This window comes from Bos indicus, chromosome 25 (genome assembly GCF_029378745.1).
Source record: "Bos indicus isolate NIAB-ARS_2022 breed Sahiwal x Tharparkar chromosome 25, NIAB-ARS_B.indTharparkar_mat_pri_1.0, whole genome shotgun sequence".
NCBI lineage: Eukaryota > Metazoa > Chordata > Mammalia > Artiodactyla > Bovidae > Bos > Bos indicus.
The window spans coordinates 845,607-858,398 of record NC_091784.1 but is presented as its reverse complement, the minus strand read 5'-3'; the positions used below and the strand labels follow the sequence as shown (position 1 = coordinate 858,398).

The 12,792-nt window shown below is 47.3% G+C and overlaps 1 long non-coding RNA gene and 1 pseudogene across 1 annotated transcript; both read left to right on the top strand.

Moving 5' to 3' along the window:
• Positions 1-5,495: 5,495 nt before the first annotated feature.
• LOC139179820 (5S ribosomal RNA) lies at positions 5,496-5,614 on the top strand (annotated as a pseudogene).
• A 4,089-nt stretch (positions 5,615-9,703) lies between these two features.
• Positions 9,704-12,571, top strand: LOC139179658 (uncharacterized). The gene is made up of 3 exons (XR_011563966.1): positions 9,704-10,034; positions 10,396-10,462; positions 11,173-12,571. It is a non-coding gene; the product is annotated as an uncharacterized lncRNA (long non-coding RNA).
• The last annotated feature ends 221 nt before the right edge of the window (positions 12,572-12,792 follow it).

Below are 12,792 nucleotides of genomic sequence, written 5' to 3'. Positions count from 1 at the left end.
GAATTTTGAGCATTACTTTACTAGCATGTGAGATGAGTGCAATTGTGCGGTAGTTTGAGCATTCTTTGGCATTGCTTTCTTTGGGATTGGAATGAAAACTGACCTTTTCCAGTCCTGTGGCCACTGCTGAGTTTTCCAAATTTGCTGGCATATTCAGTGCAGCACTTTCACAGCATCATCTTTCAGGAGTTGAAATAGCTCCTCTGGAGTTCCATCACCTCACTAGCTTTGATCATAGTGATGCTTTCTAAGGCCCACTTGACTTCACATTCCAGGATGTCTGGCTCGAGGTCAGTGATCACACCGTCGTGATTATCTGGGTCGTGAAGATCTTTTCTGTACAGTTCTTCTATGTATTCTTGCCACCTCTTCTTAATATCTGCTGCTTCTGTTAGGTCCATACCATTTCTGTCCTTTATCGAGCCCATCTTTGCATGAAATGTCCCCTTGGTATCTCTAATTTTCTTGAAGAGATCTCTAGTCTTTCCCATCCTGTTGTTTTCCTCTATTTCTTTGCATTGATCGCTGAGGAAGGCTTGCTTATCTCTCCTTGCTGTTCTTTGGAACTCTGCATTCAGATGCTTATATCTTTCCTTATCTCCTTTGCTTTTCACTTCTCTTCTTTTTACAGCTAAGTCATACAGTGACTCACTTAGTGGCTCAGTCACACACCTGAGAATGTAAGGAACAACACTTCTTGAAACAGGCAATATCGAAAACAATAGCAGTAATAGTAGAATCATAAGAAGTTAAGTCAAGAACTTCTATTAGGTGTAGCCCAGTGACATCTCCATGTCATCTGACTTAGTTTGCTAAATGACTATAGCTTGCTGTTGATATCCTGCTTGTAGATCCTGAGCATCTGATCTTTATTCAAAGACTGGTTATTGAGATAAGCTTTAGAAACAAACTCAGAATGTCCTTTTTAACAACTTAATTCAACCTCTTAGCAATGTAACATAACCACAAGGAACTATCTAAGGAGTGAGTCTTAGTAAATACAGACCTTAATTAAAAAAACTGGAACTTAATATTCAGTGAAACATAATAGATGCCATAGGCCTGACATCAGTTAGGTGGATTTTTCTTTTAGAGCTCCCCAGTATACGTTGAGATTTCTGTATATGTCGGGAGACAGTCTTTTTATTTACCTGATAAGACTGTTCAGAACCCAAGTGTCTCCAGTTTCTGGAGGGATGAGGCAGAGAGAAAAAAGGTATACTTTTACCCATAGGAGTAAATCACTAGATTGTTTTAAACGATCAGTAACTCGAGGAGAAGTGCTTCTTTATATCTGAAAACACAGAGTAAAAGTCAACAATATGTCAGACAAAAAGTCGTGAAAATTGTGGTCATATTTAGCGGTCTACTCCATCCCATGCAATTGATCTCTTTGTTCTGCTGTCCTTGCCCAATGACCAAGGACATCAGTGAAAGCAATAGTCTCGAAGAGACTCATGAAGTTTTTGTGAACGTCTGTATGACCTGTCCAGCAAAGTGGGTGCCCTGATCACTGGAGATTGTGGAAAGCACCTTTTAACCATTTTTTTCTATTCTGAGATATTAATCCTGAAGCCAGGAAAGGCATTATCAAATAAAAATGAGGTTTGTCAGGGAGCCAGGAAAAGCCAAGTGGCCATCTTGGACCTCTCATAGCCCCAACTCTTTGGTTTATGGCCATTTATAATCCATTTTAAATTCCCTGAAGACGTGTTAACTTTTGTAGAAGCAGAATGAGCTTTGTTCATATGTGCTGTAGTCTGTTCTCAAAAGCCACATTCCAAGAAAACTTTGTTCTTTTAATCAGTGAGAGAAAACCAAATTCCAGTTTGGTAACAGCTTATAGTCACTGTGAAACAATAGTTATTCACTTAGTCATAGTAACAATAAGACTTCAAAGGCAGTTTAATGTCTTAACAAACTTGTAGCATGCACAAAACTCTTCTTCACTTGCAACACACCTGGTTACACTTTCTGTATTCATCACTTCATTTGTCCATTTAGAGGACAGCCACCTGTACGTTTAGACTTACTTTGCTTTCCCTTAATAGAATGGAATTCCATTCCTTATTACTTTTTATTAAAAACACACATCTTACTTTTCTTCAGAAACCATGACTTGTACTTTACATCATCATTCTGTAGATTGGTAAGGATAAATCACCCAAAGTTATATCATTTATAAAAGTATCTTCACAATGCCTCTGTTAATTAGATCAATAAACAAACATCAATATCATGTATCATTTCAGTAATGATTATTTCCCAGATCACACAAGCCTCAAATTCATTTACTTTAATTTTCTTGAATTTAGAATCGTTTGATTTGTAAGCACTGACTTCTCTTTAGGCCAATTAATTAGAGCTCATTGAACCACTTAGCCTTTAGCAATTTTTTCCAAGGATGGAGACATACACCGAGACACACACATATCTGGATAGACAGAAACCTCACAGTTTTCCACCTGAAATTTAAAATGTCTCTTTGTCCCTTTTAATTTCTTGGCTTGAGTTCCAGCTCATGGCTGGAGTCCCAGATAGAGTGGGCTGTGTATCTCAAGGACATGATAAGAGTTAACTCAGGTTTTTCCCCAGGCATGTTTCTGTTTCTCAGGCAGGATCAGAGCTCCCCAAAAGAGTATTTTCACAAGTCAAACTTTTAGTAATTACATGTGCAAAAAGAACCAGTTTTGCAATTTCAAAAAGATTCCATTTTACCTAGTTTTCTCTGGAGTCTAAAGAATACACATGGCCATTCAGGGTTCAAAATGTCATTTCTCCTTCATGTAGTCATAGCTTCATAGCTAAACTTTAAACCAGAGAGTGCTCAGATGGGCTCTGATGACAGGGGTAGACTGATCGATAAGATGTCCCAGCAGGGATTCTCTCTCTGGGCAGGTGAGGTCTTCTCTTAAAGCAAAGAAACCCCATATATAAGGGATTTTTAGGCCTTGAGGATCAAAATTATCCCAGTTTTTCAAGATATTATTCAAGGGGGGTGGTTCTGGACTGTTAGGCCCCATCTGTAAGAGAGAAAAAAGCAGTGCCCAGTGCCATGGCTTTTTTCTACCAGAGGTGTCTGCCCCTGCTCTAGACGGGGTTGGAGACTGATTCTCCACCTAAGCTTCCTTCCCTGGCCAGAGCTAACCTGTCTCTTACAGGTGAAGGTGTCCTACTCCCAACCCCCCTCGTTCTACCACCCAGGCATGGTGGAGATGCACCAGGGTTAGACCTGATGGCATCCCAGATTGATGTCCAGGTCCTCACCATTAAAACCTTGGTTTGATTTCCCTTTTATTCCGGCACCACCTGGGGTGGAACAGAGTAGTTTTCCGGATGCTTGCCGAGCCAAGACCACTAGGGGAAGCACCCAACTTCTGTGTACCTGTGCACATTCCTCATAACAGTATAAGTGGCAAGTCATAAAGGGATGAACAGAAAACCCAAGACATCCTCCTGAGAGTGGCCACACGAGTCTATTTAATAACAAAGGAGGCAATGGAGGGCCCGCCTGCGAGGAAAAGCTAATCCTTCATATTCATGGAGTGCCAGCATCATCCTTTTTATTCCTGTCCAGCAGACTGTACAAAAAGAATACCTAAGGAGTTGAGACAAGAGCCACTGGAGGGCTTCGTCTGCTCTGCTAAGAGCTAGCATTACTAAGGGAAGAAGCCCAATGCACTTTCAATCTGCCCAAATCTGGGGTGTCCCAATCTGTGTCCTCAGGAATCTCATGCTCACCAGCAATGCCTCAATCCATATAGTCCAGAGGCATAGCCATGACAAGAACTTGCCTGTGTGTCTGTGGGGTCAGGATGGTGATTTCCAGTCTGAGAGATGTCCCTGGAGCTAGAGCTCCAGCTAGCTCCCTAAAGTGCTCCTGTCTGCAGTGTCCTGTAAAACTTGGAGTGGGGGCCTTGCTAGAAAAGCACAATAACAGCATGGATTGCAAGTCCCTTGAAAGTCTACAATCCGGCACACAAGGTTAATAACTTTAATTCCCCAAGCAGATATGAAATGGTCAGAGGGACCAGGAAAAGCTGACTGGGGAAAAGAAATTCAGTCCACATGCTTCTGATTTAGTAAAGTAGCTACTGCTGCTGCTGCTGCTGCTAAGTTGCTTCAGTCGTGTCTGACTCTGTTGAGTCAGACCCCAGAGTTGGCAGCCCACCAGGCTCCCCCGCCCCTGGGGTTCTCCAAGCAAGAGTACTGTAGTGGATTGCCCTTTCCTTCTCCAATGCAGGAAAGTGAAAAGGGAAAGTGAAGTCACTCAGTCATGTCCAACTCTTAGCGACCCCATGCACTGCAGCCTACCAGGCTCCTCCGCCCATGGGATTTTCCAGGCAAGAGTACTGGAGTGGGGTGCCATTGCCTTCTCCGTAGTAAAGTAGAGACCACAGTAAAAGAGCAAAAGAATCTCAACTCTGAGTGTTCTTATCTTGTCTTGAAGATCTTGGACAAGCCCCCAAGATGATAACCTAGCAGTCAACGGTGACCGATGCCACTGGATTCATGGTGTCTAAGAAGAAGATATTACTCTGGGGCCAAAGACAGTCTCAGTCACTCAGAGCTTTGTGTATATTTTATTTAAAGTGAAGGTGACAGAAAAAGCTTCTGACACAGACATCAGAAGGGGCTCACTAATTTAAATGGGGCCATATATACTTCTCAACTAGCCTCTGAGAATAGACAAAAAACATCTCAAGGATGTGAGCGTTTTGCCCAGACCCTTTCCTATAACATACATCCAAAGCTCAAAAAGAGGAATGTCCTTGAACCTGAGATACTGTTCCCTACAATGCCTACTTGTCTTAGGCCAAAGAATGTGAAAAAGAAAGCAAGCTTGCCTCCTCCTTAAAGGGGCTTTAGGCTTGGACTCTTTATCAACCTGCTGGGACAGGTAAGTATACAGTTAAACTCAGAAAACTCTAATGTTGTAATGGTGGTGAGTAAAGCATTTGTATAACATACCACTGATAACTCATATAAGTATATCACTTATAAATTCAGTATGAAGGTCAAAAGATAAAATATCAAAATAATGATAACTACAAAATGAAATAATGGAACCATGTTTGAAGAATTAGATGACAGTATGATACGAAGTCAACAAACAGAGAGACGCAATGAAGAGCTACAAATTATTTTTTTTAAAGGAAACTAACATAAATTCTGGATTTGAAAACTAAAATAATTGAAATGAAAAATTGATAGGTTCAACAGCACATTTGAGATGCTAGCAGAAATAATCCATAAACTTGAAGATGAATTCATAGAAATCAATGTAAAAATAAAGAGAAAAAAATGTTGAGGGAAAATGATCTAAGGCATCCATTCATTACACCATCAAGTATGGAAGGAGAGAGACTCTCAGAAAGCAGGGAGAGAAAGGGGAGAGAGTAAAATCACTTGTAGACGGAATGGCTGACCGGCAGTTCAGAGCGAAACGGAGAGGCAGCGCAGGGCTCTTAGGGCGCCCGGTGGCAGCAGCCTCTGTCTAAGGCGATAGCGCCCTGAACGCGCCCTATCTCATCTGATCTCGGAAGCTAAGCAGGGTCGGGCCTGGTTAGTACTTGGGTGGGAGACCGCCTGGGCATACCGGGTGCTGTAGGCTCTTTGCCTTCCCTCTCCTTTAGCCCCCGCCCCACGTCCCAACTCTTGGGCTCCCGCAGCCCCAGCCCCTCCTGGGGCTGGGTGGCCAGGGCACTGACTCCCGCTGCAGACCTGGGTTGCCTCCGCGCGGCCCCCGAGCCCCTCCGCATTTGGCTTCCAGGAAACCAGACGACCGTCCCGGGTCTCCGTCTGGGGCTCCTTGGCGTGCCTCAGGCAATCCCAGGGGGCTGCACCAGCTCCAGCCCCAGCCCCAGCCCCACCCCCACCCCACCCCACCGTCCCCCGGGTCTCCGTCTGGGGATCCCTTGGCGTGCCTCAGGCAATCCCAGGGGGCTGCACCAGCTCCAGCCCCAGCCCCAGCCCCACCCCCACCCCACCCCACCCCCATCCTCGCCGGGCGAACGCCCGAGCTCGCGCGCACCCGCGCACACACAGATATATGTGCACAGACGGTGCATGTATCTTGTTCAGTTATAATTTTGGTGGATATATGCCTGGGAGTGGGACTGCTGAATATGGTACTTCTAGTTTTAGTTCCTTTAGGAACCTCCATACTCTTTTCCATAGTGGCTCTACCAACTCACATTCCTACTAACGGTGGAGGCGAGTTCCCTTTTCTCCACATCCTCTCCAGCATTTGTTATCTACAGACTTTTCCATGAGGACCATTCTGACTAATGTGAAGTGGAACCTCGTTGTAGTTTGGAGTTGAGTCTGTCCAATCATGAGTGATGTGGAGCAAGATGACCTTTTTAAAATGCAGATGCAATTCTATCACCTCCCTGCTCCAACTGCTCTTGTATTTTCCCATCATAGTGAAGATATGACCAAATCCCTTCATTGCTTGGTCCCCCCTTTCTTCTCTGATTTCTTTTCACTGGAATGCCCTCTGCACTCTTTTGGTTCCATCCCATAGGGCATTTTTCATTTCTTGAATGTACTAAGGTTCCCTTGTCATGTAGCCTTCCAAGATGCTATTTTACCTGCCTGAAATTCTTCCTGCATCTCAACCCTGGTTGACATTGGTTCAACCTATGGATCTCAACTCAATTATTAGTCTGAAAAGCCTTCTCTGACACCCAGTTTTTGGTGAGGGAAGAGGCCCCTATAGAAGTTCTCAAAGTATCTGCCTGTTATTTATCATTAGTCAGTGAAAGAAGGAACTGTGTTTCTTCTTCTCTCAGCATTCTATTTCCAGAAACATATTGCATGCCTACTAGCTCATAGTAGGTGCTCAATATTTATTCAGTGTGTGAAAGACAGAAAAGTTCTGCGAAGCCTCAGCTTTTCACTTGGCTCAGCACTTTGGATCTCTTTGTATCTTTGTCAATTCAGTTCTTTTCTTTCTTCTGTTGATGTGCACACTATATTCAAGGGACGATCTAAGGCATGAAGACATATCAATAAATATAGGTTCTTGCTTTCCAGGAACTCATACATCAGATTTCTATAATTCAGGGTTTTTTTTAATTAATGCTCTAGAACAATGTGAACTTTTAGTGTTATCCATTTTCATTTCAAAGAAAGATCATTTTACTTACATAGCAAAGGTGGAGACCTTCCAACTTTCAGTCCAATACTTATAACTTTACCATTTCAGGCAAGTCTTTTGGTTCCTTCTGGAGGTGTGCAGCTCTTCCAGAAATGTGAAGATCTTCCATAGTCCTCATGGAGTGGATTCCAGCAATATGCATTGTTAACCAGCATCACTGGTGATTCTGTTGCTACAGACTCAATGCAGTGGGCAGGGCCTGGACTGCCCACTGGGTCTGATGTGGAATGGAAAGAAGGGCTTACCCCCTCCACTGTTTCTAGCCCTGTGACTAGAAACGGTCCCCAAACAAAAATCAGACAAACAAGATTATCCCAGATCGTAGTCCATGAGATGAAGGAACTAAGCAGCTGGTTGAGATGGAGCCAAGGGGAAAGGTTGCTCTTTTTTTCTCCACCTCTACTCCTTTCTTCCTTGATGCCTTAGTGATTCATCGTGGAGATTTGAAATAAAGTTCACAAGAGTCATATTTGTTGAATAAAGATTTTGCATTGAACCAACTCTAAAAAATGAAGAAAGTTTCACCTGCCACATGTTTCTTTTAAAAAGTCAATTGCTTTTCAACTCTGGGGTTTCTCCATTGCCTTGTTCAAGTAGCCTTAATCATAAAAATAAAATAAAACTAAATAAAGATTCAAATATACCAACAAAGGAAAGCTTCCGTTTCTTAAATCATCTTTCCACTTAGTAGAACACTAGCTCTTTTCTTTGTATTTTGACTAGGCAATTAGTTGTATTGTGGCTCAGATGGGAAGGCATCCACCTGCAGGAGACTCAGGTTTGATCCCTGGGTCGGGAAGATCCCCTGGAGAAAGAAATGGCAAACCACTCCAGTATTCTTGACTGGGAAATGCCACGGACAGAGGAGCCTGACTGGCCACAGTCCATGGGTAGCATAAAAGTTGGGCACAACTGAGCAACTAAGAACAGAAGTATTTCCAAGGACCACATTCAAGAGATTTGGAACTCTTGCTTGACTTCCTCATGTTGACCATGTTGACTAGGCAGCAGATAGCAGCTGATTCTTCTGTACAATTAACAAAGAATGTGTCATTCTGTTCTATACTTTTCTGTACTGCAGGAAGAGACTGTACAGAGCAGATGTCTGGACTTGTACAGGACTTTTGGTCCTTTAGAGGATTACAGTTGCACCATCAATGCTTGCCAGGGGTGGCAGGAAGGCGGCCCTGAAAGTTTGAGTCCAGACATGTCCAGTGTTTTAGGATATATCAGATGAGTAAGAATGCATTTACCCTTCACTATGTCTCCATAGAAAGTTGCTTTGGGTTTGGAGGTACACACACACACACACACACACACACCCTGCCGCCGAGACAGGTCAAGAGCTAGAAACCACAGGTAAGGGAGACGGAGAAAGAGGGAGAGAGAGACAGCAAGAGGACACGCAAGCTTCCCAACCCCCGGCCTCCACACCCTCCCCCCTCCACTCTGGGTATTCACTCGGCCCCAAGTCGACCGGACCTCACCCTCACCCACCGACACACTCACACACACTCTCACACACTCACCCTCTGGCCTGCGGATGGGGGCTGGGTCTCGCCTTAGGTAGCCAGGCCAAAGGGGACCTTTGAGACCTCGGCTTCAAGGAAGTCTTGGGGTCCCCACGGGTGACCGCCAGCCCCAGGGCACCGCGTCCAGCCGGGCCCGGCCCAAAGCCGACGCCCCCTCCCTTGGGGAAGCTGCTTCTTCCGCGTGACCTTCCTCTGAGGTGCGTCACGGGCTGTGCCAGTGTGTCTGTCTCAGATCCGATGCCATCCTCTCTCCCCTGTCTCCTGTTTGCTGTCTCTCTGTCACTCGCTCTGTGTCTCCCTCTGTCTCTGGCTCTGTGTGTGTGTGTGTGTGTGTGTGTGTGCGCGCACGCGCATGCGTCTGTCTGTCTGTCTATCTGTATCTCCCTCTCACAGTCCTGAAGTCTATCTCTGAACTTTCATCTCTTTCTGCCTCTGTCTCTCCTGACACCCGGCGGCCCGTCCGTTCCTCTGGCCCCGGCCTCTCACAGGTGCTATGGCTCTGGCTGATGAGGTTGCGACGGCAGGCTGTCAACTGTCTGTGTGTCTGTCCGTGTGCCTGCCTGTCGCTCGTCTGCTCTCGCAGGAAGGTTGTGTGCTTGTCCGGCGGCGTGGGGGAAAGGTGGGGGCCTCAGTAGGGCGAAGGGGCGGGGCTGAGGCGCTCGGGTGGACCGCGCCTCCGTGGCTCCCGGTGGGTTTGGGCACCGGGCAGGTGTCGGGCAGGATGGGCGCTCAGGGCCCTGGCTGGGTTGCGCCTAGGCCCACAGGAGGCTCAGAGGCCCGAGGGCCGCGGGGGTCGGGCGGCGGCAGGGCCGAAAGCCAGAAACCTCTGGGCCGCGTGGCCCTGGGCAGCGAACGGGATCGAGGGAGGCCCGGCTCGCCGAGCGGGGCCGGGCCTCGAGAGGCCCGGGATGGAGGGCGCCAAGACCTCCGCGCCCCTCAGCCCACCCCCCAGGCCCCGTGCGCACGCACGCCTGGCATGCCGCTGGGGGTCCCGGAAGCCCTCCGGGCTGCCGAACCTGGCCAGGCGTTTGCTGGCCGCGGGGTGGCAGTGTTCGGGGGCGTGGCGCCATTGGCCGGCGGAGTCTGGTCGCGGGTCGTTCGGCTCAAGTATAGCGCGCGCCCCCACGGTGAGGTGCGGCCTGCTGGCCCGACCGGCAGGTCAGAGGGAAAGGGAGGCACAGCGCAGGGCTTTTAGGGCGCCCGGCGGCAGCCGCCTCCTTCTACGGCCATATCACCCTGAACGCGCCTGATCTCCTCTGATCTCGAGGGCTCACATTTGATGGTGGTCTTGTCATCTCCTACCTCTTTCTCGTAAAGCTGGCAGCTGAGGGAATGAGGTAAGTGTAAAATTGAATAACAATAGACTGTGTGGAATCTGTGAATGTGGAGCTCTGTGAATCCGTAGGTCTAAGGAGAGACTGGCAGCTGCCGACGTGGAGTATCTGTCCCCATGACCGCGTTTACGTCATCAAATGTGCCATTGACCGCCCTCCCCCCACCCCGGGTGGCAGGGACCCCCACGTGGCAGCCCCCAGGCTCGCTCTCTCTGGCTCATCCACCCTCTAGAAGTTTCCCCAGACCCTCAGTAGGAGTGGGCACTGCTGCGGGTGTGCGTTGTGTGTCCTCGTGCCCCATGTGACGTTGCACGACTAACCGCACTCTGTGTTTGCACCCTTCCTCCCGCGCTCATGGGACCAGGCAGCGTGGCGGGAATGCAGGGGCTGGATTCTGCTACAGTCAGGACTTGCTCCTGATGTGCTTTGGGGTGAGTACAGGCCGGCCTGGTCCTGCGGGGGCATGGAGCCCACGCCCCAGGGAGTGGAGGGTCAGTGGGTCTCTGGAGGTTAGCCTGGGAGAACCCTCACACCAGAGAACGTGACCTTGGCGCCCCACTGCCGCCGGAGTGGTCAGAGCATGGCCAAGGCCCCTCGCATAGGGACGCATGGGTATCCCTCCCACAGCGGCAGTGCTGCCAGCCATGCCCTGCGTGCATGTTCTCGGAGGGAACAGGGCCCAGAGCGTCAGGGTTCACGAGGCTGCCCTGCCCTGGGCCTCTCCGTACGGAGGCCAGCGTTTCACACGGAGGTGCACCGGCATCTGGGGCTCGGCTGCTGCTAAGGGGCCACCCTCCCTTGCAGGCGCTGCTCTGGGTAGGCCTCTGGTGGGTCTGGCCCTGGGGCCCAGCCCTGCTCGAGCAACTCTGAGGGCAGGAGGCTGTCTGCTCTGTCCTGTTCACATCTCAGCTAGAAAGCTGGATTGGGCTTTTGAGGTTTTTTTACCAGCAGCTTTTAGCTATATGTCAGAATAAAGTCAGCCACAGAGTTCTCTCCTTGATCTGCTTGGCCCTCCATGTTTCTCTGAATTCTCAAAGCAGCTGAAGCCCCAAATGGGGTGGGGGGGTGGGGGTGTCAGGAGGGGCAGGGGCTGGGGCACCAGCTGCCAACCCAGGACTGACTTTTCTGTGTGTGTTTCCAGTTTACCTGCACGAATTCTCCAGATGTTTATACAGCAGCCAGTATACAACAAAGACTACATTTTGAACTCGATGGAATCTTTACTCTGTTAATACTTGTTACATGGACCCGAAGATATTACAGGGTTTTTAATTAGTGAAAAATTCATGAATACCATAGAGAAAATATTTTAGAATTTAATGTTTCTGATATTTATGGAAACTTATGACTTCATTTATATAATTCCTTCCTTTTTCTTGTATATTCAGGCTATGAATATCCTTTCAGATCAATTTCATGTTCTGATACCTGATTTCAGTCTTTCAAATGAATGTACTGTAGTGCTTGTCTGTATAAATCCTATGAACAAACACAGGGCTTTTGTAAATGATGCATTTATTGTAATTATTCTTGTTTAATTTTTCAATGTTAAGCCATGAGAGAAGGGGTTTTCCTGCGATTGTAAAATCATCATGACACGGTGTGCTTTATTATCCTTCCAGAATGTAACCAAGCTCTCCAACAATCACTCTGAAATAAGAAAACTTAATTTCAACCAATTGTTGTTGGATGTTAACGACTGGCCTAAACTGTACTTTTTCTAGCAAGAAATGCTTTTTGTCCACAGTGTGAAGTGATTTAAAAGTACTGGGTGTTAAATGTGAGCTTCTAATGAAATTTGGGCTGAAAGGATGCCTAGAAGAAGACTGAAAATCTCTCCTGTAACCCTGTCTCTGTGCACCTGGATCCCTCCTCTCTGGTGAGACTCTTTGGGGACCAATCTCGATGCCCTGCACCCGCTACAGAGCCATCGAGCTGGACAGTGAAGGTGCCACTTCCCAGACAGACAGGGTAGTGTAGCTCTGACAAAGGCCTTATTTTTATGGAAATCATCTTTTTACATGATTGTAAACATGTTTAAAGAAGGGACCTAGGCGTACATTTTTAGATTGTGATGACATAGCCATTCTGGATTGTATAAGTAGCAAATGTAATTTTTACTTTTTCAGCGGCACATTAAAAAAGCCAGCAAGAGATGCGTTCAGGTCACAGTGTGATATTTATTATGCAGCTGGTATCTTGGTAGACAGAGACAGCATGTTTCTTTACATGTGGGTTCCGCCTTTAATTTACTTGTACAATTCATTGTTATCATTCTATTTTCCTATTAATCTTTTGTGAACTTCCCGAATATGTGACAAAGTATGTACAGTCTACTTTTGAACTATTTTTATCACAGTATTATTTATTGCTTTCTTTCAATAAAGTACTGAAGCAAAATTTCCCAGGGCCAATAAAGAGTGCCGAGGGTAAGCTGTACTCTCACTGAGAACAGACCAGAGCTGGTAATGGGAGCCCGTGTCATCACACGGACATTCTGTTAAGAGAAATGGACGGATGCAATGGAAAGGCCAGAAGGCGGAAGCATAGGTGTCCCTAGAGGACGACCGACGGTGTGTTCATGCCCTTGGCTCTGGAGACAAGAGGCTCCATCACTTCAGCATCTGCGGGGACAGGGCCCCTCTGCTGCTGAGGCGTGGGCAGCGGGCCGAGGGTGGGAACAAAGTTCAGGTGTCGAGGCTCGCCATCGGTCACAGCGTGGGGTGTCCGAGGGCAACCTTGACGGGGACCCAAATGATGC